The sequence below is a fragment of the Cavia porcellus genome, unplaced genomic scaffold (genome assembly GCF_034190915.1).
Source record: "Cavia porcellus strain 051 isolate PalLab524CR breed Dunkin Hartley unplaced genomic scaffold, mCavPor4.1 scaffold_38, whole genome shotgun sequence".
In the NCBI taxonomy this organism is placed as follows: Eukaryota; Metazoa; Chordata; class Mammalia; order Rodentia; family Caviidae; genus Cavia; species Cavia porcellus.
The window spans coordinates 8790833-8817151 of record NW_026947521.1 but is presented as its reverse complement, the minus strand read 5'-3'; the positions used below and the strand labels follow the sequence as shown (position 1 = coordinate 8817151).

At 41.1% G+C, this 26319-nt stretch overlaps 1 protein-coding gene and 1 pseudogene across 1 annotated transcript in view; one reads left to right on the top strand and one right to left on the bottom strand.

Annotated features, from left to right (window-relative positions):
- LOC106027030 (intermembrane lipid transfer protein VPS13C-like) overlaps positions 1 to 18440 on the bottom strand; it is a 74566-nt gene extending 56126 nt beyond the window's left edge. The window contains exons 1-5 of the mRNA XM_063243578.1: positions 18303 to 18440; positions 10128 to 10171; positions 8487 to 8529; positions 5159 to 5254; positions 3796 to 3897 (exon numbers count right to left, since the gene is read on the bottom strand). The gene's annotated coding sequence lies outside the window, so the exon portion shown is untranslated. The remainder of the gene's footprint in view (positions 1 to 3795; positions 3898 to 5158; positions 5255 to 8486; positions 8530 to 10127; positions 10172 to 18302) is intronic.
- Positions 18401 to 25749, top strand: LOC134474769 (C2 calcium-dependent domain-containing protein 4A-like; annotated as a pseudogene).
- Positions 25750 to 26319: the final 570 nt, after the last annotated feature.

The following is a 26319-nucleotide window of genomic DNA, read 5'->3' as shown; positions in this document are numbered from 1 at the left end:
AATGTATAAGATAGAAAATGATATCACAGAGTTTTATTGGATCATTGAACAGAACTGTTTGCAGTATCATTGTTGGAATGTCCACTCTACAAGCTTTAATTTTGTGACTTGAACAATTATTTCTAAGATGGCAATATGTAATCCATTAACTAGTGATTTCCTACTGCGCATTTTTTTATTCTGTAAATCTGTATAACTTGTACCCCTTCACTGTTTTTTTTCTTTCTTTTCTTTTCTCCTTAAATAAAAAAAAAAAAAAAAAAACAGAAAACCACAACCTATGAAACTGGACAGACAGCCATATTCATCTGCATGCTGCCTTTTACATAAAAGTAGCTAAAACAAAGTAACATAGTTAGCGAACTAAAAGGGTAGATTTGCTACAAGGAAATGTGCTTTCTGGGTAATTTCACTTAATGCTGTGAATCTGCCAAGCAAATTCTTTTTCCAACTGTCACAATGAACCTACATATTAAACAAGTTTCTAGGTGCAGAAGTAATTCTAGCACAATGCTTTTTGTCTAAAATTTGAGTTACAGAGCCCGCTTGCCATTTCATCAAACCAAATTTTAAGTGCGGGTAATATACCAAATTCTTTACACTTTTAAAGTACAAAATGCAATAAATCAAATTATGGTATTAAAACAATTGCATTTGATAGGGCAACCTTCAATCTGTCCTTATGAAGCTTTGAATATCAACGTGCTCTACATAACAGTAGGCTACAGACCCCCCAGAACTACCTCTAAAGCCAAACAGATCAGGGAGAATACCAGAAAAAATGCCATGATGACCTTCTATCAGAGTTCTGAATATAGTTCTGTTCCCCCCACCCTGAAAAGTCCATTTTGTTTCTTTCATAAGCTTGAAAACCACTGCTACAGAGAGAGGAGGGACTTAATTGAGAAACTGGACTACTGTGCTAGAAAACTAAAATCCCAAAGGCAGTATAAATTTCACAGTGACCGACAGATCAAACTTTGGAGTTTCACAAGGGCAGGGAACTGTGCCTGTTTACCTTGAACAACTGGCACCCAGCATCATGCTTGCCACAAAAAGATAATCAAATGTTTAGTGAATGAATCAATGGCTGGAGAAGGTAGGAAAAAGGAAACGATGGTAAAGGGAAAGGTATGAATTACATTTCCATATTTTTCAAAGGATGGCACACCATCAAATGGACTCCTCTAAGAGCACAAGCATGGATAAGAGTATAACTTTTACAGTTGAAAATAATTAACCATGCATACCCACCAGGCTTGATGTCCTTGTAAACCAAGTTTTCCAAGCCATATATGAACTGTCCTGAATGTGTGCCTGTATCCACATGGCAGCAATAACCAAAACGCAAAGCATTAAAAGACAACTTTAATTTCCACGTGTAAAATACACCTAACCTTGATTGCAAAGAGAATTAGAAACCATTCACAGGACAACTGAAATTCAATTACACCAAACCATCTACTTCTGAAGAAATACTTACAGTGACATCATTTTTATTCTTTCCACATACAAACTGCATTTTCGTAGTATTAAAGTAAAAATTCTTAATCAAAACTGTGACAATCAAATTAAGCAAGACAGGCAAATACTACTGATTATAGCTAATGTCTCACTGAAATATTTTACAAATTTTCAAATGGAACAAAATAATCTATTCCTTTGGTTCTCTTTGCCTGCTCTTTTGCCCATTTCAGAAAAGTGATATTTAACACTAATTTCAGAGTCAGCGGAAATGTCCTCATTTAAATTGGTAGGATCTGCTTTCAGACACAATGTCAGAATCCTTAGGGCTCACCACCCCCTCTTTGGATTTTTAAAGAAGGCAAAAGGAGAATTTAGCTCCCTGCTGGCCGCAGATTGAAGTTCACTATTAAGAATACAGAATCTAGCTAGGGATATAGCTCAGTAGCACAAGCATCTGCCTGGCAAGCACAAGGTCCTGAGTTTGATTCCTAGCATTAAAAAAAAAGAATACAGAATCTAGAGTCAGAGTATATTAAAATTCTAGAGCTACCATTTTCTCATTGTGTCATACACAGCAAATGATTTAACATTCAGCTTCCTCAACTCTAAAACAGATGGCAACAGCACCTGAACTGCTGGGTGGGAACTATTCACTGAGCTAACTCATATGAAGTACTCCGAAGAATGCCTGCATCACTGAGGCTTTCCAACCTCTTAAAATTACCCTAAATTAGCTTCCCAGCCTTCCAGGGATCCACACCCTATGCAGCTCCCTAACCGTCACAGGCAGTACACACCTTCCCACCCTCACTGACCCCTCTTACTCTTCTGCACTCTTCACAGCTAGCTGAAGTAAACAACACGACCCCTTCTGCCCCGATCTCTTGTGCTGCACATGATAAGTCCAATTCTCAGCTGCCCTAACGCCTGCACCTTTTAATCAGGATGCAACACACTTTCTCCTGCTTATCTTTATACAACTGCCTCTCTGTCCAAATCAAATGTAAGATCCCTGACAAGAGGATATAATAATTTTCTAAGTTTTATGTTTCCAACAATATGTAAGCAGACTGACATTTGACTTCTCAAAAGCATCCTTCAAATTCTTGATTTTCTACCTAGGGTTTAATCCCTAGGCAAAATACACAAGGCTAGAAGTAAAATAAAACAACATTTGTAAAAATTTTACAAAATTACATTAAAAGCTACTAAATGTCTCTTAATGACAACACCCATAACAGGAGTATGGGAAAGCAAAGACAGAAAAACGGAAAGAGAACTAGATATAGTTAATTAAATGCGAAAGAGCAACAAAGAACAGTGTCGAGGAAGACAAGTATATAACAAGCCTTTAAAAAACAAAATAGAATGAAACAGGAAACAGTTCAAGGCCAGCAGTGGAGCTCAGCAGTACAGCATAATGCCTACTCAACCAAAGGCTTTGGAGTCAATACCTAGTGCTACAAAAAACACAACAGTTCAAAGGGAAAACTTCATGAAAAAGAGGTGGAGAGGACCAAGAGATGGGTAAAGACAACCTGAAAACAATTTTCACAGTCATATAACAGATCAATTTCACATAACATGAAAAATTTAAAGTATACATAGAAGACTAGGCAAATAAAAAGCATTTACAATTCAAGAAAAATGACTACAGAAGGAAGGACACATGACCACCATCCATTATTTAACCTATGCAGTGCACAATAATATTGTCATAGTAATGTAAGTACTAACCAGAAATTGCCAAAGTTATGATGCATCCATATTATGGGATAAGGAAGAAGGCAATGCAGGTTAGAAGAGGCAGTAACAGAGGTAAAGTCCTTGACTCACCACAGCAGGAATCCTTGCCAATGCCTGCCAGCCTTCCACTAATAAGCTGCACAACAGCAGAGTGTCTGCTGCTCAGGCTTGTGATTCCCTCTCAGGAGGGGGTTTGAAGAGCAGCAAATGTTGAAAGCCAAGCTGCCTTTTCTTATCGTAAGTCTTTTTTGGCAAAGCTTTGGATTTTTCAGGGTATATTTACATAGTACTTTGACAGAATTAACATTTTAAATACAGAATCTAAAATTTAGGAGTTTTCTGTTATTATCAGGAATTTCATATTCTGGGGAATATAAAATGATATGGTAAAACAAAAGGACAAAAGTAATCATTTCTACAAGGAAGCCAATTCTCTAGAAATAAAATCAAAGTTTCTTTTTTTTACATGACAGTGAGCAACACTCTATTTTGTCAAGTAAAACAAATTTTACAAACACTAAATATATCTATAGTATGCATTATATATCAGGCTTAAGTTATCTAAAACATAAACTTACTTACCCTTCTCTGCTGCTTTTTGAAGGGCTTCTTCAATTCGGGAAAGCTCTTTCTGTTTAACATCCTACAAGGATTTTTCTTCTTTCTCAGCATCATACTTAATACCTAAAAATGTGTAGTTAATCACACAAAAGAAATGGAATCAATAAATAAATGTGAAAAGTTCAAACTTACTACAAATGTGTAACATAATATATTTTTTAAGTTCAAAAACACTTTTGTATTCTTTAGTTTCTCAAAATACTTAAATATAAGCGATTTCTATTGATTTGTAAACCATAACCAAGAAAGGAAAAGAGCGAAGAAGTGACAAAAAGAAACAAAGATAAAAAAGGGAAAGAGGGAAAAGGCTATACAGATACATAAAAAGAGAAACTGAAGACAGAAATACCTGAGAATACTGGCAATTACTGAAAAATTTTCAGTAACTACAAAAATGATTTCCCATCCAATACCACCTGATATCAATGTAGAAGGATAAAAAGGCTTTCAGAAATTAATTCAGGAATATGTGTCAACAATCATAAAATATATACCCTTTTTGTCTAGGAAATCTCATTTCTGATGATGTATCTTAAGGAAATAAAGTAAAAGCACACATTAAAAGATTTGTAAAAAAAAGATATCGACAAGGTTCGCTATAATGGTGATCAAACATTAGCACACCATGGAACACATTACGGCCTTTCAAAATTGTCACTACTACTAGACAAACTACAAACTACATAAAAATGTCGTATCTTACATAAAAGACAGGTCAATGCTGCTGCTACTTAAAGGTTTATAATGTATATAATAAAACTTTGTAAGAAAAATACAAAACTGAAATTTGTATCTGTACTATGATTAGAAAATTATTAAGTAATTTTATCCTAAAACATCCAAATTTTTCTTATCACACTCTTCAAGTGGAAAAAATTAACTAAAGATGTTAAACTATAATATTTCAAAGAAATTCACTAAAATTAAAATAATGCAATTTGCTTAAAAATTTACCTATGTTGACACAAATTTTTGAAAAAACATTTACTTAAAATCAGAAGCAGTGAAATAGAATAAAGAATAAATTTTCTTATCTTGAAATGGGCAAATTAACATATCAGTACACTTTTAACAATTTATTACATTTCATTTCCTAATAAATTTGCCTAAAGCATCTTAACAGAAAGATTAGATGCAAAATAATTACTCAGAGAATAGAATTTAAAACACTGCATATATTCTTTATAATAATAAGACATTATACACACAAATGTGGCTATTTATGTATACATATTCGTACCTTACTAAATAAATTAGATATTTAACCCAGACAACAATTTAATATCCCTATGATATCACTGAATTGTTATAACTTAAAACATACTTGCTCCAGGGACAACAAGCAGATACAATCCCTCTAGAGTTGCAACAACTGCTTCTCCATAAAGGTTTTTCCAAGGAATCTTCAAAGCTAATTTACCTACAGAAACATAATTCAATCTTAAGTCCTTGTTTCACTGCTCAATAAAAGAAAAATTTCTCACTTTTCATTAAAAGTATCATTAAAATTCTTCATGCATACATTATTACTCAGGAAAATTGCAACACTAGCATTTAAAAGCTTTTTTCCATATAATATTACTAGTAGAAGCAAACTTCTTTATATTTGTCAAATTTCTTGCTAGTTCTTATTTGACATTCTAAAATGATAAGAGAAATGAAGCAGCTACTCCTTCAGTTTTTTAACAGAGGAAACTCGGTCTGGGAGAGGTTAAATTGTCCCAAATCCTTGCAGCCCATGAGAGAGCACCCAGAACCCTGCGTGCAGGCCCACGCGCGTCCACTCATATCAGCCACTGACTCTCCAGAGCCCAAGTGTAAAATGGTATCTGCGCAAGATGCCAGGAGCTAAAGCACAACACAGCAAGGAGCCCCAGGGGACTGAACCGCCACAATGAAAAGAGGGTAGCTCTAAAGGCAAGATAAATTACTTTATCAATAATGCTATGATGTTAGTAGTGTTACACGACTCAGACCATTTATACTCCTAACTTGTATTTACAAACCACTGGGAGGCAGAATACATTTGTTCTCTTGGACACAGGTCATTAATGTCAGGTCCTTCAAAGATGAGCCCATGAAATTCCCGGAGAAAGGTATGCAGGGCAAAAGGCAGAGAAGAAAGCTAAATTCTGAAATGGACAAAATCTGTTTTGGGTATTTTCTCCCATGTCCTCCTTCATCCTGTCTCCTTCTGTATCTACCTGTCCAGGTCTCCAGGCAGCCATGGCCCAGTCTCCCCTTAGTAGTATTAGTAACAATCCTGCCCACATCTTTCCTATCCCTGCTTTTTATGTTCCAAAAATAAATACCTTCCTTCCTCATAACTTTTTTAAAATAATGATATAACATCTACAGTTCTCTCAGTACTGCTGACCAAGACTTTCAGCAGAAAAGAATCTTTCAACTCACACTAAGCCATAGTACAAGAATCGATGGCATTTGTAATTGAAGATGCCCAAAGTTCAAAGAACTGATAAAGAATGCAGTGACCTGAAGAGGGAATAAAGTAGTATCTGGAATGCAGACTGTCCTGCCGGGTTGCAGCACTCAGCCAGAAATACCCGCCATTTCTTTCTGGCTGGTAACGTGCTGAGTTTCTAAGGGGCTCTGAGGCAGGGGATCTGCTAAGACCACCACGCTTCTAGTCACCTCTGACAATCTTGTGGTACCAAATACATATATGATACTACCATACACATATTACTTGCAATCATCTCACAATCTCATAACAAAATGTATCTGACTGCCTTCCTAGCGTAAGACCGAGACTGGGAAGCGCTCCTCTAGGTGCTATATCCACAAAGGACTGCTTATGTCCTACACCTCTTCTTCCCTCTGTCCTAACTCATTGCCCTCATCCCTCCAGAAGGTCCTGGAACTCAGCTAGTTGTATTATCCCCTCCTTTCAGAGATAAGAACTTTGTTTTAATTTAAGTACAAAGACAACCTAGAGTCACTCACAAATATGATTAGCTCTTAGAAAATCAAATCATGTTTCAGCTTATTTAGCTACACTGACTCTACAAGTTAGGTACAATATTTTAACCCTGAACAGAAATTTAATAACTTATATAAACACTCCATAAACCAGAAAAGGATAAAAATAAAATATACTTTATATCCTAATATGTAATGGCCTTCTCAATACTCAATGAATAATCCTGGAAAAGGTATAAATCCTCATGGCACGTTAAAAGAAAACAGAACAAATTTTAAATCATGAGAAAACTTATTCCAACATACAAATCTCCTTGTAAGAATATTTGAGTAGCCAAGGATTTAGCTCAGTAGCATAAGCACTTTGGCAAGCATGAGGTCCTGAGTTCGACCCCTGGGGTACAAAAAAAAAAAAAATTTGAATAACATAAAATATGTTAGCTATATAACATATGTCAGTATAACTCATCAAATATACTAGAAATGCAATTTTAACTTATGTCCCAATCTTAGATCTCTGTAACTTCCTTGAAGGCAAACATACCATATTTACCCTAGCCTCTCCCACAACTATTGGCAGAGTTTTGGATTTAGCACATGTATGTAAAGTAAAAGGATGAATAAATGGCTGTAAGTTCTACACTCTGGATTTCATTAAGCATACGGCCTCAACAACAATACTTCTCAAGCAGTGCTAAAGAGCACAACAATAGTCAATGCTACTTAAAATACAAACAAAAAAGGTGACACATGTACTTGAGATATTTCCAAAATAAGGGACTCTTATTTCCAATGTGAAAAAACATGAAAACATTCCTTTACATTAACAGGACACATAAAAATGGACCCGAATAAGTAAGTAATTACTAAGACACTGGAGTAGTGAAAAACAAAGCCTTCTCAAACCTTGAGTACTAAGTGAAGAGAAGCAGCAGTGTGATACACTCCTGGGATATAGACGGATATGGCAAAAGAGAAGATTCTACAGTATAAATAAGGAATCAAGTGTGGGTGTAGAGATGGATGGATAGATTGACAGACAGACATCTCCAATAGTGTGGATTAGTTGGGAGAACTTTGTAGATTAAACTTCCTATTGAAAATCATATACTTAGCTGTGTATGGTCTAAGTGTAAGAATTTAGCTGCAGGGCCAGGGATATAGCTCAGCGACACAGCACCCTACTGGCAAGTGCAAGGGCCCTGAGTTCGATTCCAGAAATCAAACAAAAAAAATTTAGCTGCAAAGAGAAAGACCCCATACTCACCAAAACATAGCATCCGTACCACACTGCTGTGTAATACAGCAAGCGAAAATGGTTGAACAAAACGTGAGGGAAATAAGCTGCATTTAAAGTTTATTAATAGTTTATGAATTATACTACTTTCACAAACAAAGAAAAGCTTACACAAGGTGGATATCTATAGTCAAGCCAATGCTGTATTTATGCAGTGGAGCCAAGCCTGAAGAGCACAGATGCAGTTTAAATGTCCCCTCACCTTGGAGGGTAACTTCTACCCTTCTGCCAAAACATTCAGGTAGGTATTATTTATATGTTATGTGTATTAAGTTCAGAACTCTATAAGCACTAATGTAAGACAAAAATTTCTCACACTTTTGGTCAAGCTTAACACCATTTCTTAGTTTAAGTAATGCAAAAAAATAAAAAACAAAGGAATAATAATAATTCATACAAAAAGTTAAGTACTTACCAATTTGCCCAGCCTTGACTTTAAAAGGAACGTCGAATTCACTCTTCAGGAAAAAAGAGAAATTTAAAGGACATCTCACATTATTAAGCCCCCAAAAGTTACTCTAGTATCACGTATATACAGAAATACAGTACCCTCTAAAGAAAAAAATAAATAATGCATTTTCTGTATTTCAGTAATTCAGAAAAGGGTTTATAGCTTTAAAAGAAAAAAATCTTTACTGAACTTTGACTGTGCATAAAAAATTCACATGGAAAACTATTAATAAGAAAAATTTAAACAGCTTGTAGTTTAAAAATGGAAGTGGATAAATTGGTTAATTTGCCCTAATAAATCAAATCAAATATAAGCTCCATTAACTTAAACACACAGACATAGTTTAAAAGAAATGCTAGAACAAGAAAAGGAAGTTATCTCACACAGTAACTAAAACAGTAACTTAAAAAAAAACTAACTAAATAATTGTCTCATTTAATAAATAAATAAATAAATTTTAAAGATACATTCTTCAACTTAGGCTAAGAATTCAATTTGTTTTCTATGCTCATAATTCTATTTATACTTATGTTTTTATAAAATATTGACATAAACTGAGAAAAGTAAGCTTTATTCCAATCTCTAACAATACAAAAATAACTCAAGTTTTTGGACAAAATTTAAAAGTTGTGATGTGCCATATAAACACAGGAAAAAAGAACCAAATATTCTGAGGACCCACAGTTTTCCAGTTCATTTTTCTTTTTTTTTTTTTAACTTTTTATCCGTACCAGGGATCGAACTCACGACCGCCTGCTTGCAAGGCAGGTGCTTATGCCGCTGAGCTAAATCCCCAGCCCTCCAGTTCATTTTTCATCTTATTCAAGCCACAAACACAGGTATTTTAATGCTATAAATTAATTGTGCTTTAGCTGGGCGTAGTGATACGTGCCTATAATCCCAGCACTCCTGAGGCTCAGGCAGGAAAATTGTTGTAAATTAGAGGCCAGTCTGGGCTACAATGTGAGCCCAGGGCCAGTCAGAAAGAGATGGCAAGCTCCTGTCTCAAAAAGACAAATAAATAAATAATAAAGTGTGATTTAAAGATGATTAAACCAATGCAGAAAGATATTATTAACTAGAAATTAGGAACCTGAAAATGTGATGAAGTGACTTCATAAATGTAAATTTAACCCAACAAACTAAATAGAAAGCAAATGGGATAGGAGGAAAATTGTTTTGCTTGCTCCACAGTAAGGGACAAAAATTATTTTCTGCAGTTAGTATTTTTTTTTTAATTCTTATTTTTTAAAAAAATTCTTTTTTTCTTATTATTACTGTTTTATAATGCCAGACTACTATAATTCATTACATAGTTGTTAAAGTCAAGCCCTTATTTAGTTGAAAAACGTGTAAAGATAATTCAGAAGAAAAATGTAGACTATGATGTTATAGTCAAGTTAGGTTAGGTAAAAGTTCCACTTTCCAAAAGATACTATCTTGATCATTAGGAGAAATTTTTTTCTGTATTTTTAATCTGAGATTTCCTAATGGAAAATCATTGTCATTAAATAAAATGACTCAATCACTTTATATGGTACCTGGTACCAGATGCCCAGTAACCAAATTAACTGAGTTATTAGCGTAGTTTTAAAAAAGACTTACCAGAGCATTTTCTTTTATCTGTAGATTATCTAAAGCCACATTGCCTTTTAAAGAGAGAAGGAAAAAAAATACATTAACACAACAACTAGTATAACCTATCATAATGCAGACCAACCCCTAGGAATACAATGTTAAAAGCTAAAACACATGGCAAAGGACCTGCCTAAAAATGGAAATATCAGCAATGAGGCATAAATCATAATGTGTCTACATTAGAACCAAAAAAAGTAAAGAAATACAGTAAAATATGCACAGAATATTTTAAAAGATTAAAATGCATAGATTGATCCAACTTCAAAAGCTATACCAAATACACTGGTGTATGCACAGCACTGATAAAAAGACACATAGCATAAAGCTCATGTCTCTATAGGACATCTTCTGGGTATTTGTAGTTTTCAAATTTCCTAAAATAAATTGCTGAAAAGTATTATAAAACAAGAGGAGGAGGCAAGAATATAGGCAGTAGCCTAGCACCTACAACACAACGAAAAAACTTAAACTAAGGCAGTAACTTCAGAGTCAAAGACATGGAGTTACAGTAGAGTGATTTTGGAGTCAGGACTGACAGGCTGGCACCAGTGCAAATCTAGGACTAACACAGTAACTGCAAAAAACTGGCATGTGCTTGGCAGTTGGAAAAAAAAAATCCTTAAGTATTATTTGCAGTAAAGTCATATAAGATGTACATATATTCCTGGGTTTTAGTCTATCAAACAATGAATCATACTAAACACAACTAGGAAGTCAAACCAACAAAACAGATATGCACAGTGCTAGTGCATTACTAAAGCCATTCAAACTACTCCAGCAATAGCTGAAGTGCACAGAAGACTTGCATACCTGCCTGGGAGGATCTAAGCATCACCAGGAGCGCTCAGAAGTCATTGGCATTAGAGGTGAAGTTTTCAAAACAACTACCAAGACAGTAACACAACAGGTGTAAAAAAAAAAAAAAAATCTTTTAAAATAAGGGATGTTTCCAATGCACAAATTTTGGCTCTGTGATGAAGTAACACATTGGGAAACACTGAACAGCACCAATACAGGTAATGAAGTTAAACAAGTGTATTTAAAAAGATGGGCAAACAGCTCACAAGAGATTATAACTGGGTGGTGGATTAAAGATGGCTTTTTATTTTTTCAATATTTTCTACTTGTCATATATTTTATCCACTTACCAGATTATAAGGGAAATGGGGAAATAAAGGTAAATCCCAATGTCAACATGACCTCAATATATTTTATATCATTTCCTCCTGTATCTTCTATCTTATCTGCAGACAAAAAACTAACAGAACTACCTATTTCTGCTATCCAAAATCTAACAAATAAATGTGTACTTCCGCTCTGAAAAACAATGTGAATGCTATTTGACAACGTAACTATAACAATCGCATTCTGCACACTGTTTGCACTAGAGGAGAAGCCAGGAGCCCCAACACAAAGAGGAGGCAGCAGCTTGCAGATTAACAGGGCCAGGAAAAAGGGTAAAAGCCCTGCCTAAGGGGAAGCAGCAGGTATGGTGGGCTCCTCAGGAGAGCTTGGGAGTCTCCTTAACACACTATAAACACTTTGCACAACAGCCATAAAGTCACACATCAGATCTTAAGGCCCACCGTGGAGATTTTAATCTCAAAGGGTAAATCTTTAACCCATATTTATCTATGAATCTTCATTCTCAAACCAGAGACAGAAATGGAACTAAATCCATTAAAATTGGCAAATGACATCAAGCATTGGAGAAACCTTTAAAAAAAAAAAAAGGTGCTACATTACAGAACAACTAAATCCATCTATTTGCGAATAAAACTCCAATGGCAGTGGGGTAATACAGAACTATGCCTAGTAAGTATAAGAACAGCTTTTAAAATACATAATGACCTAGAAAATAAATATAAAAATTATAGTGCTGGTGTTAAAACCTCTAACCTGAAATTACCTCCCCCAACTTTCTCAGAAGTTTCAGCTGCACCTTCTTTGCGATATTTAACACTTTATATAAACCCAACCTAACTATAAACCCTTGACTCTCCTCATAGCAAGTACTCCACCAATGCTGAATTCATCGGTTCAGGATGCACACCGTACGGGGCAGAAGCAACTCCAGTACAGACATAAACTTTTATTTTTAGAGAGTACTTCCAGATCTATGACACCACTGGACCCTCACAGCCCCCTGGGCAGAAGGACAGACATACTAAGAAAGCATACAGATATACTGAGGTTTAATGTGCGGTTAAAGGATGGGCCTCAAAGTATCACAGGGACCTGTAAGCAGCAGGGCCACCATTCCGTCCTCTGTGTCCAAGGCCGGGCTCACAGCACCACTCTGCAACAGCAGGGCAGCAGCGGAGCAGGACTTTAACTCAGAAGGTCAAACTACTTCCTTGAGAGGAAAAAAATGCCAGAGGAGAGCAGACACCAGGCTGGGAAGCCTGTGTACTTGTGGGCTCTACTTTCACTCTCTGCATTTTCAGAGAGATGGAAAAAAATTCCAGAAACAAAAAGGGTAACTAAAATTAGTACAGCCAGGGCAGAAGCGCAGGCAGCACCAGCCAAGGGATATTGTTAGCAGCACACAGAAGGAAGGACAGGCCGCAGGCAAAACCTGTGGGGGGCGGGGTGAAAATCTACTTTCTCAACAAAAAGAAAAAGAAATTCCCAAGCTATGTTTTAGACCACATAAATCTAATCCTCCCTCATTATTTATACATGAATAAACCATAAGGACATCAAGAGATTTATCCAAGATTCTCCAATATTGTTGTGGCAGTAGTAAGCATAGAAACTATGTCTCCTGACTCCATGGCCAACGTTCTTCATATAAAAAGAGACAGTCATCAAAAACTGTGATTAAAATTCAAAAGCACCCAATATCCAAACATATCACACCCTAACCCAGGACACTGGGTAAAACAGGAAAAAAGAACACTCAGTGCCACAGACTTACAGATTTCTGTATGCACCTGTGACATAAGCATTCTCTACTCATTTGAAAGTGTAACAAAATGTACACACACTCATTTCCCAAAGAAGTCAGGGAAATTATTGAAAAGAAGGAATCAAGTTATTTTAATGACCAGTTTTAGGAAACATGAGGAGAATACTGTAGCAATTCATGAACAAATTTCACACCAGCCTAGCCCTGGACGCCTCACTATCCAAGGGACACTGCTTCTGATCTGCATGGAGACTGCTGGGAGCAGCCGGGGAAGAAAAGAAAAGCAACTCCTGAAAGGGGAAGTTCTGGCAAAGGAAGGTCCAAGCTGCAGTCACCCGGAGCCCTCCTGAACTTTCTCCCTCCCACGCAGGAGGGATCCCGTGAGGGTGAGTAGTGCTCTCACTTCCTAGCAGAATGGTTACAAAGCGCTGACTCTCATTTTCTAACCCATAATGCTGCTTTATCTGATAACATATATATTACATTCCAGAAGGATCTTTCTGTGGATTAGTGTATATACTACAGGACAAGTGGGTAAGAAACCAGGCCTTCGGTTACACCAGGTGTTGGCCTGCAACAAAGGACTTTTCAACTTTTCTCTACAGGCTTAAAAACATCTGGGCACCTGAGTCTTGTTTTTTTTTTTTTTTTTTTTATTTTCAATGTGTTGAGGGAAGAAAACAAAAGATCTTCTTTTTCTTTCATTCCCACACTGCCCTACAGCTCCCTTTATGATAATACTGTAGCCTTGGACCGTCAATTATCAGTGTAATGCCCAGCAGTGAGCAAAGAACACACAGGACAGCATCTGGCTCACCGGACCTCTTCTCACCACGCAGCAGGGTCAGCAGCAGAGCGCTTACCTGCTCACCTCACAAGGGGCTCAGGCTGCTCTGGGTTTGCTCCCACGAGGAAAGACAAGACCTGGCCCATCCTTCTGATTTACAGATTAAGAAGCAAACATCACTGCTCAGTGTGACCTACCAAAGCCACACAACCTGGCAGCACCGGAGTCAGGGTTGGAACCCAGGCTCCTGCATTCCTGGTGCCACCTCAGAGCTAATCCTCCTTTCCAATGCTGCTCTGCTTCACCGCCACGGGCAGCATCCCTGATGAAACACCCAAAATCCAAACTGTTCGAGACCATTACAAAGCAGCTCTGAGCAGGGCTTAAATTTTACTAGTTGGCTTTCTATGTTTATCTGTGAGTCTGTCCTAGGCCTAGGCACCTTGCCTGGCGACAGGAGCTGATTCATAGTAAGTGAACCTCTATGAATCACTGGTCCTGGCTAAGGCCTATAGTGGCCTGTGAGGTCAGGGATACCTCAAAGGGCAAGATAAGGCCACAGCTTCGGACACTTGGCTCCAACCCTAATTAACTAGGTAAAGACTGCAGCTACAGAAATTACTCCTACAGTCACTCCTAGCATGTCTTCATGATAAGACAGAGCTACTGAACTGACTTGATTCATTTCTTGGAGACGTCCTTGAAGTGACTCCCAAGGTCCTGCTCATTGCCTGCACTTTCCTCAGTTTCCCCACCCCTTGTTGTTGGACCTCATAAATAAAATGGGCAGTCCAGAGAAATCTCTGTTTCAGCCCTCTGAGTCTCGGGCTTAATTAAAGGGTCTTGACCCTCTTGAAGCCCTAAAAAATCATACAATTTCTCTCTTTTAATTTAACCTCTGCCGTACACTCATTTGGGAGATGGGCGATCTAGATCAGGACCCGATACCAAACTGCTACAAAATCCCAAACCTTTGGAATGCTGCCTGCCACACTGCCACATGAAGCATCACAGTCAAAGTACACTGACACTAAAAACACTCAGGCTACATGCGTAAGACATGTAAGGAACATACGAAATATACATGAATACTGTGTTTAAACTTGGATCTCACACAGAGAAATCTCATTTTACATATGTACAGATATTCCAAGATCTGGGGACAAAAACCCAAAATGCAAAAACAGTTCTGGCCCCAAGAATTTCAAATAAGGGATCAGGCTACGGCAGTGATTGCAAATCTACAGCACGTGTGCAGCAGTAGGCTGTTCATGTCACTGAAAGCTCTGAAAGGTTCGCCACCCCTACTCCATGGGTACTGGCAAGCAAAGGGGAGTCGAGAGAAAGATGGGACAGTAAACCCCACAGAGCAGTCTGGCTTGCAGGGCTTCTGAGCACTCCCTACCTTGTTCCTCTTTAGGGCCGCCTCAGCCGCTCCCTCCGACCAACATCTCCTGGCCACCTGTGTACTCCACTCCTCTAACCCAAGTTGAGAACCAAAGGTCTCACCAGAGATGTCCCTGCTCCTCCACACTAAATCACTATGAAAATCAAATTGGCAAAGAGCCTACCCCGGTACCTACATTGCAAAAGACCTAGATTTCAACACACTTTCCAAATACTCGCTGCGCATAAAACAATTACATCCTGGATGCACCCCAGATAGCTGAGGGCTGTGCAATTTCTCTTCTGGTGCCAGGATGTGGAGAACAAAAACCTAAGTAAATCCTCCTATCTGCACCAGCAACACGTGTCCACCAGGCATTCCTCTCAATCTTCACAAACCCAAATTCCACACCAGCTGGCAGGAGGGTAAATGCAAACCCAATCAGACTTTTTAAGAAATTCCCTGGGAAAATAAGAAGTGTTTAGATACATAATGCTAGTTCTACCTTCTATAAACTGTAAGGCACCAGAGTTTGAATTTAAAAGAAATATACTTAGGAAATAAGTAAACTTTTTTCCATCACTCAGGTGGGATTACTATCATCATTCCTGTTAGTACTAACAATCACGAGACATTTTCACATCATTATAGATCCTACTCACTTTACAGATTAGGAAACTAAGACCTAAGAGAATTAAAATGTTTTGCCCACGGTCCTATAACTAGTAAATACTTAGGGTCTAATTTTTTTAAAACAGCAATTTTTGAAAGGGCATTCTGCCTAAACCCATTTAAAAATACTGAGAACTGCCTGGTATTAATAAACACTTTAAGAGGAAAACCCAAAAGAAAAACAATAGCTTCAGTTATTTGTTGGGTTTTGTTTGAGGGGAGCAGCTTCTCTAATTCAAAAGCAATACCCACGGCCCAATTCTGATACTTAATCCCCTGTCCCTTTTATTATTATTAAAAACATTTATTATTTTTATTATTGATTTTGCTGAGTAGCTATATATGTACAAGTTTATATACAACCCAATCCTCTTTAAATCATGTAAACACAGTATTCTAAATCTTAAAACCACTTCCTGAGACCATCCAAAAATTATGCAACATAACTTCCAGTCACTTTTAACACATTGTTTCCTCTCCCCACTGTATGTCCTCTTTCAACGGCCCTCCTAAAATGCGTGCAGTGCTCTGTACATCTCCTATACATGCAGAAGGCAATCTTAGCATTCATTCTCTTTACACCAGTGTCTCAACTAACACTGAAGGCTGTGTAATTCTTCATGGCAGAATACTGCCAAATATCCTCCCACCCCCTGGGGACCAAAGTCACTTGCTCACCAAAAAAACTACTTAAACTAGTCAAATACTACCATTACCAAGTATCAACACAGTTACTTCCAAACACTTATAAGATCAACTATGTGAATTCTTCACCTCTTGAAAACGTGTAAATTCAACAAGAAAAAAACTGAAAAACCCAACTGTGAAGATGCAAATCTAATCTGATAATGCAAATAATTTTCAATTAGAACCATATAAAATTTTCAATCTTTGCATACCATCAATATTACAATTTCATAAAGCTTTATCAAGTTTATATTCCCATTTGTTCATTCCAAAATGTTTCAAGCTACTTTCTTTGGTAATATTTGCTAAGAACAGAAATAATCAATTCAGATATTCTATTTTAAGGGAAATTGGTGTTATGAAGATATGCTGAACAGTAACTGTAAATAAAAGTACCTAACTTCTCTCTTCCTTTGTAGTAACCACAAATTATGAAGCAAAATTATAAAATCGGAGAGGTGGATCGATAAAGCTGAGGGAATGAATATCCAAGTAGATATGCATTCGACACAATCCGTGAAAAAAATAAATTTGTTTGAGCCTATTATACAGTTCCCGTAGGGCCTGTCTGAACACTATATTCTAAAATACAGAAAACAGTATCAGGGTGTGGGTGTACAGTGTACCCCATATGACATGAATGCACAAGGCCTTGGGGCTTGAACCCCAGCAACAACGAATAAACACAAAAAAAGGATGAAGCTGGGAGTGATGGTGCATGTCTATAATCCAAGGCTGAGGCAGGAGGATCTTTGCGAATTCGAGACTAGCCTGGGCTGCAAAGTGAGTCCAAGGCCAGTCTGAACTGCATTGCCAGACTCTGTCTCAAAAAAGCCAAAACGGAAAAAGAGACAAAAAAGGTAAAAAGAAACAGAGAAATAAAATTTAGTAACATTTAATTTAGCCCAATATAGTCAAATATCATCATTCAATAGATGAGGATTTTAAAAATTACTGAAATTGCACATTTTTCTCCTGTCGTATTACGAAAAACGTTCATACTCAAAAGCCAGTGTTTATATTACATTTGGACCACGTCTTAGTTCACACTCATCACATTTCAAGGGCTCCACAGCTACCTTAATAGGTAGCTTCCCTTTTAGAGCAGGTTCCTAAACATTCCTTAACTGATTCAGTAACTACCACATTTGCGTACTTTTCTGCATTTCCCACTAAAGCTGACAAAATCTTCCACAGAAGAAGAAAGTATTCGCAATATCCACAAAGCTGAAGGCAAAGTTTTTGCCAATAACTAAGTGTCCGCACTGGAAACCAGGGCCTCGGGCACGCCGGGCTCCAGCCCTCCCCCAAGCCACACCCCTAGCCCTAAGGAAGCTCCGGGAAGAACGCTTAAGTACACTACTCAGAATCCACTCTGCACGGCTAATCGCTGAGGACCAGAAGGCTGCGAGCGTTTTCCGGCGCCCAGGCACCTAATCGATGATGATGATGATGCAGGTCTGGGCTAGGACTGCTCTGTATCGCTGCAGCACATTAACTGCGGGCGGTGTTGGCTCAGCGTGCCGGGGGACATCCCTCAGCCCACCCCCCGCTAGCCGCCCGTCCGCCCGGAAGCAGCTGCAAGCGACCCCTTACGGCACGGCTCACCCGGCCGACCGCACTGACCCACGATTCCGCCGAGGTCCTGGCCCAAGCCCGCCCATCCGTCCCCAGGCCCGCGCCGCCGCCCGCGCGTACCGCCCCAGATGCCCAGCTTCAGCTGCGACTTGTCAAGGTTCTCCACGTAGTCCCCCAGGAAGCGGTTCAGCAGGTCTGCGACCACCGACTCCAGCACCATGGCGCGGCCGCGGCGGGGAAGGCGGAGCCGGAACGAAGTAGGCGGCGACCCGGGCGGGCACCCTGCCCCTGCGGCGGCGCACCGCTCAACCCGCACGGAGCGTGCTCCGTCCGCGCAGGCGCGCCGCCATCGGAGCGAGCGTGGGACCTGCGTGCCCGCGTGCGTGCCTGCTTGTGCGCGTGCGCGGGTCCGGTCGCGAGGGGCAGAACCAGGGCACGCGGGTACCCGGATCGAGGCGATGGGTGCGGGGAGAACTCTATTGAGTAATTTAAAAGCTCCCGGAGACAAACCCGCGTGGAGACGGCGGAAGGAGGAGCCCTCCCTCCGCGGGGCTTCACCACCCGGAGGGCACCACAGCACCCAGGGCTTCCTGTTCTTCCGTCTCCTGACTGTGGTTGCCGGTTCATCGTTCCCTGTGTCTCTCGCTGGCTTTGAACTGGCACTGCTGTGCCGTGACCTCAAATGGGAATACAGTATATGCGGGAATGACCTTCAGCCTAGTGAAATGGAACTGCCCGCTGGGATACCGAATCTCTGCAGAGAATAAACTGCCGACGAAACAGTTCTCTGAAAAGCTGTTGAAATCCCATAGACAGAAACCTAAGACACGCTAGGATTTACTGTAGTTGCAAGCGTTTGTTGAATGCTTTACTGCGAGGCAGTTAATCCCAAAGACTATGTATTTATTGCTCTTGACATAAGTTTTTAAGGATACAAAGTACATATTTCTTAAATGCGAAGTCCTTTAGAAATAGAGAAGAAAAAGTCACTTTAGTGAGTGGAACAAAGGGTACGACCTACTCAGAGAAACGAGTGTTAGTGATGCCTTGCATACTCATTCCTTGTATTTCTATGTAAACTCTTGAAAGAGTAATGTATAAATGTGCTCTTACATGTTCGTTCCATTTTGTTACGTGTAAGCCATACTTTATTATGCCTAGGTAGGCATTTCCATATAATCCTCACAGAAGATTTCTACATCCATCAGTTCTCCTGTAACCAGACACAACCCTCAACACCCAAACCTAAAGAAGGACAGGTTAAATTTGACTCATTTTAAGGGGATCCAGTCCATGGTCATCTGGTTCCAAAGAAGGTGTATCATGCAAAAGCAATATCACCGAGCAAAGCTGCTTAGTTCTTGGCAGCTGGTGAGCGGAGAAGGGGAAACGGACCAGCTATAGACCCCAAGGGTCACACCTCAGACACACCAGGAAGTGTACTCCACCAATCCAGACTGCAAAGCCGGGTTAACCCTCCCACAATAACTGACACAGCTGGTGAGACAGTAAGTCAGGTAGTAGTACTGTCTGCACAATGTAGAAAACTGAATTAATGTTGTGATTTACTTAAAATGACACAGCACAGAACGTATTACCTCCCTTTACTTCACTGAGCCCCAGCCCCATTTCTCTGCCAACAGTTACACAGTTTAATTACCACGGGGCTACTAGTAATCCTCAGAGATCTTCCTTGAGAAAGATAACGCCAAAATAAAAACTTGGAAGGTGGAAACTTCAGCTCAAACTTTTTACTACAAATAGTAGTATCATATAATTAAAAAATCTTACTATCTTCCATTTTCAACTTGTTCTGAAAACTTGTTATGGGCCTCCAACCCATTAAAATGCCCCAAATCTTCTGTATTTTTAAGGAGTCAGATATGTACAGTCTCAGTTTAAAACAAGCATAGCTAATGTCAGGAAGAAACACCACTGGCATCCCTCAAGCACAGTCCTTTACCAGAAATTGCATACAGAGATGAACTGAAAAAAAAATCCCATAATTATAATTCTGACCTTTATTCGGGCTTTTTGGCAATGAGGACAATAAAGGCAATTACAAAACAAAAACTACAGTGAGGGACCGAGTCATAAAAACAAGCAAAATATTTCTGTTAAATTGCAAGTCAAAGTTAAGCAATATTTCTTAAGCATCAACAACTGTTTAAATTTTTTTTAATTCTAACTTTACATCACCTGACATCCACACCTCTGCCCCGACCCATCCACCCAAGAGTTTTTGGAGGAAAATCAAGGATTTGGGGACAAAAAAAAAAGCTGAAAAGGCCACAGCATAAGCAACTATGTCATAAACAGTAAAAATTTAAGAAGGTAAGCTACGAGAAAGCACAGTGTTAGGGCCAGAAGTAAACTTTAAGTTTGTCTGATTAATCCAATCCCTTACCAGACAGATGGAGACACAGAAACCCCCAGAGAACTAAGGGACTTGTCCAGTGCCCCACAAGTCAGTGACCAGGTAAAGTAAAATGCACATGGCCTGCCCACTTGGCCTGTGTTCCTTCTAACTCTCCATGTTCTACCAGATCAAATAGGATGCACACATCAGAAACTAGTATTTTATTCGCTTTAAGCTCTCTTCTTGCTTTGCCTGCTATCTAATCCCCTATGTATTAGTTTTGTGAGTCTGCATCTTCCTTCTAATCAACACATCCTAACTGCATATTTTGTAGTGTAATGTTTTGATTCATGTATAGTGATCTAACCAGGATAGTTAGCATACATCATGATCACCTTAAACTTTTTATCATATTCTTACAGTGAGCACAGACTCTCTCCTAGGGATGTTGTGATCTACGGTGCATCATTGCTAACTACATTCACCCAACTGTGCCATAGGCCAGCAGAATTTATGCCTCATCTGACATTGTACCCTTTCACTATTCTCTCCCTCACCTCCCTCCCAACTCTGCTTTTAGATGTTCAGTTTCCTTTTAATCTGCAAGCACCTCCAGGCTTGGTGACATGCAATCTGTTTACACTCACATCACGAATTGTTTTCCAGCTCCATTACCAAATGTTTCTATGGCTACAGCAGTGAGCTCAGGATGACCACAGTATTCCTCTGAGTAAGTCTGTGACCCTGTCACATCATCCTCCTGAGTCCTGGCTGGCTCACACTTCTGAGTTGAGTAAAAATAAGGCTTAGTGTATAGTCAAGGGCCCCAGGCACTCAAGGGCACATCTCTGCTGATTTCAAAAAGCATTGTACACGAAATGCTTCTTAGGTATTACTGAAGAAAGTGAATCATTAATTTTAAGAAACACTAAACCTTTGTTTGGCTATGCAGAGAAATGTTTTTAAAGGAACCTATGTGAATCAGCTAACTCCCTGCCAAGGAAACAAGCATAACAACAACAACAATAATGACAGCTGTTAGTGGGCATTTGGTGCCTGCTAACCATTTTCATAGGTGATTTTTTAATCTTTACAGCAGTCTTACATCTTATGTGATAGACCCTACCCCATTTTACAGTTTGGGCTTGGAACAGATTAATGAGCTGATTAACAACATCTCAGCCAACTTCTCAGCCTGAACTCTGACCTGTGCTCCTCTTCATTTTCACCAGAGACTCTCTCTGCTTGCACAAAGCTAACAATGCCTTGTTTAGAAAGAAAAGTTGAACAAGAAGTGTACCCTTTGGTAATTATCATCCCACAGTTTTAGCTTCAGCACAAGAATTTGGACCAACGGCCAAGGATTTAGCTCAGTGGCATAAGCACCTGCCTGGCAGGCACGAGGTCATGAGTTTGATCCCTGGTACCAAAAAAAAAAAAAAAAAAAAAAAAAAAAAATTGGACCAGGAATAAAGGTGGTATCAAGATAGAAAAGAACTGTCTCTAGAATAAACTGCAGGGCTCTCCAATCTTACCTTTCAAACTAAATGTCTAACTGGTGTTCAGAAGTCTCTTCTTAGCCCAGAGTGATGGCACATGACTGTAATCCCAACACTTCGGAGACTAAGGCAGGGGGATCATTGTGAGTTCAAGACCAGCCTGAGCTACAAAGTGAGCACAAAGCTAGTCCGACCTGCACAGTGAGATCCTGTCTCAAAAAGACAAAAAAAGCCTCTTCTCCCTCAGAAGACAGAATTCAAATATATCATTATTTAATACTAATTCCTCCTCCCCCCCTTCTCCTCCTCCTTTTTCTTCTGATGCATGAACATAACTGATATCACCTGGAACAGCCTGGACCCACCTGCCAAGCACAGTGGCAGGGACCCAGAAAGCAGTCAATCAATACTGCTTTGAGTGAATGAATGAACTAATTAGCATTTGTTTTCCTCTGTAATAATAAACACAGTATCTGACATGAGTATGCAAAGCTCCGTGCTAAGCAGTTCACATGCATTCTCTTAATTTATACCCTGACAGCAATACAGGTAAACACCATTAGTAATTCTAATTTGAGATGGAAGCTCAGAAAGGCTAAGTAACTTGCTAATGGTGAGCTCCCACTCTGGTATCAAAATCAGCTATGAGTTCCGACCCAGTTTCCTCAACCATTATGCAATATTCCTGCTATCCTCACCAATAATAACCACTGTTCCTATGTGTTTACCATGTGCCATAATTTATATTATCACAGGTTTCTGAATTTAACCCCAAAAAACATTCACTGCCCATTAGTGGGTATTATCTCCCCCGCCTCCTCTCATCGGTGTGTAACCATGGGTAAGTTATTTGACCTCTGAAAAGTTTTTCATCTATAAAACAAGGATGGCCAGAACTCACAGGGTTTCTGAGACAATCCTAGAGACTATATCTAAGTCACTACACAGCAACTGTGTGCTCTGGGAACAAAATACATACACCCTCTTCTTTTTTAAATTTTTTTTTTTTTGTCTTTTTCATTTTTATCGGTACCGGGGATCGAACTCACGACCGCCTGCTAGCAAGGCAGGTGCTTATGCCGCTGAGCTAAATCCCCAGCCCCTATACACCCTCTTCTGAGGACACCTTCACATGGAGGCAGTTTAATTCATTCAATATTATTGGAAAAGCAATTTGCAAGGCAACATGTTAGAGACATCGTACACCACGCCCTGAACAAAATGGTCAACTCTCTATCTGCCAGAGCTAAGTGGAAACAACTCCCCTACAAAATAAACCCGAGTCAGTTTTCAAACTGAAGGAAAAGGGTTCCTGGTTGGCCAGATACGGTCACAGTGCCTCCAAAGATGATTCCAACAGCCCAGACATACTCAGGAATATATTTCTTTAAAAAAGGAATATATTTTCCTAAACAAAAATCATACATGGCTCAAGAAATAGGTTATGTTTTTTAATTGAAGTATAATGTACATACAATAAAGGGCCCTAATCTTCAGTGTACAGTAGATGATTATTTTATATGTTACACCCATTTCACCCACCCAGGCCGATATGGAAATTTTCCAGCACTTTATGAAGTTCCTTCCAACCCACAGTGATTTAAATTCAACACAGCCCATCTAAATTAAAAACAGAAAACCAGAAAGCAATAAACAACTTAAAAAGCTGTGCAACGGAAACACAGGATTTCTAGAAGGGTAGTAAGAGTGAAACAAGCCCTACTTTTGTTTTCTTCTGAAGGGTGAAAGCAGAATGTTCCCGCATTCACCTTCCTTTGGTGTTTTGATCCTCAAAAATGACCCGGTTCGATAGTCAATTTAATCCTCTTTAGCACGGCAGGAAACAAACTTTGACACACCAGGAAACAAACACGGTTCAGGGTTTGGGAGAATACCTTCACCCAAAGCAGGAAAACCCACAGGCTGCGAGTCTGCCCGGCAAATCCTGACACGTGGCAGAGGGATAGGGCAGGGCCTGGCGTCAGGTTACCAGGCAGCGCAGCCAACGCCAGCTGGTATAAAAGCTGAGGCCAGCTGTCCCTGACATCGGTGCTGAACCTGCAGCGCGAGCTTTGAATTCCCGCGAAGCTGCGTGCCTCTTCCGGTGGGCGACAAGAAGTCATCTAACAATGTTTGGAGAAGCAATTTACAAGATAACATCGGGTACAAGCGGGACCCGAGCGGCGTGCTCAGTTCCCAGGGAAGGAGAGCTCTGCTGGGGCTGAATCTAAAAAGGGAGAACAAGCCAACTTCCCGGAGGAGACAAATAATAATTCTCGCTGGGAGCTAGAGTACAAGAGTCCCTTACGGATTCAGGGCACCAAAGCACAAAGCCGAGCGCCTTTTGGCACCAGGGCGACCAAAGTCAGAAGCCAGCACTGAGAATCTGTGCTTTAGGTCAGTGAAGGGAAGCACAAAGCTGCGCGACCCCAACTGCACGCGATAAGGCATCTGACAGGACAGGAGAAAAGCAATGTTCCATCACTAAACAACAAACAGTTCACAACCGTGAGCTACAGTCAGCCCTGTCCCAGCAAGGCAGCGAAACCGCAGAGTGCGCCGTGCGGGTGGTCTGTGTGCTGCAGGGAGTCAGTCCTGGGCAGAGAGTAACCGCGCCCGCGCCGGCCTCACGTGTGGTGCCTGGAGCGGCTGCTGCGGGGCAGGGACCGGATTCAGGAGTCGCGCCCTCCGCTCCAAGGCGCGCTCCCCCGCCACCTGCGCCAACGTGCTTACCCCGGACCGCATCCCCGAGTTCTGCATCCCACCGCGACTCGCGCCTCGCTTAGCCCTGGCCGCCCTCCAGGGCTCCCGGGCGGAAGAGGTCGCAACAGACGATGGCGCCAGCTGCACGACTGGGACCCGCGCTCGCAGGCTGCGCTCTCGCTGCCGCACGTGCCCCGTGCGCGCACCGCCTACGGCTTCTGCGCGCTGCTCGAGAGCCCGCACACGCGCCGCACGGAGTCGCTCTTCCTCGGGGACCCCGCGCCGCGCCCCCGGGCCCGCACCTACGGCGGCGGAGGGACGGGAGCCGCGCCCCTCGCGCCCACGCGGGCACCAAGCAGCGCTGCCCCCTGCCCGCCCCGGGACACGCCCGCCCCGGGGCCCCACAGCCGCCGCCGCCGCCTCCTGCGCGCCTCCGACGGCCTACTGAGCCGCGCGCTTCGGGCCCGGGGGAGTCGTGGCCCAGCCCGCGCCCGCTGGGTCTCCAGCGAGGAGGACGACGACCACGACAGCGACGGCAATGGTGACAGTGACGAGCGCCACAAGGACGCGCAGCCCCCGATCGAGCGCCTGCAGGCCGAGGGCGCCGCGGCTCTGGATCCCGATTCCGACGCGCGCGGCGGGCGCCTCCGCCTGCGGCTGCTGCGCCCCGAGAGCCCAGCCACGGACGCCCCCGAGTCCCGCGTCTCTTGCCGCAGTCGCCACCTGGCCCTGCGGCCGACGAGCGCCACACGTGAGCAGCGCCGCCTGATGCTCGGCTGGAGCCGGGAGTCTGCTCCAGACCCGGAGCCAGACTGCGCTGGGGCGTCAGGGGAGCCGGTGCGCCTTCTGACTATGCGCGTCCGGGTCGGGAACACGGGGCGCCCACGGGCACGGGGCTCCCTAGTGCTGGGCTCGCTGCTGCTGCTGCCCTGAAAATGCACCGTGGACTCTCGCACACTGACAGCCGCTCTGTACAAAATAAATGTGTTTTATCGTTTTATCCAGTGTTGGCAGAGATGATAGTGGATTGACAATCACAGTAAAGGACAGAGGCGTGTGTGTGTGTGTGTGTGTGTGTGTGTGTGTGTGTGTGTGTGTGTTCACACCTTGAAGATTTTTATCACAGTGATGCTCTGCAGTGTTTCCTAGTGGAGAGAGCCAACTTCATTTCATATGTACCACACTCTAGAAATACATCTTCATGCAGTGTTAGAAAGAATGTCTTCATTTTGAACTTACTTCATTCCACAACAACTACTGAGACCATTTTAGAGCCCTCGTTACTTTTGAAGCAGTAAGACCCTGCAAAAGAAAGGGAAGCCAATGGACTGGAGGTTTAGCTCAGTGGCTCAAGGTTGCCTGATAAGCGCAGACCTTGAGTCCCTCCCTGGAACAAAAAAAAAAAAAAAAAAAAAAGCCAAGCATGGTGGAAGGACTTGTCTAAGGCCAACCGTGAATTATTAGCGAGAATTCTAACCTGATTTTCATATCTACATCTTGCATGAAAACCACTGGAGAAAATAAAATCATCTTAGTAGTTTCACAAGTGCGTACCTGTGTAATTCTCAGATCAACC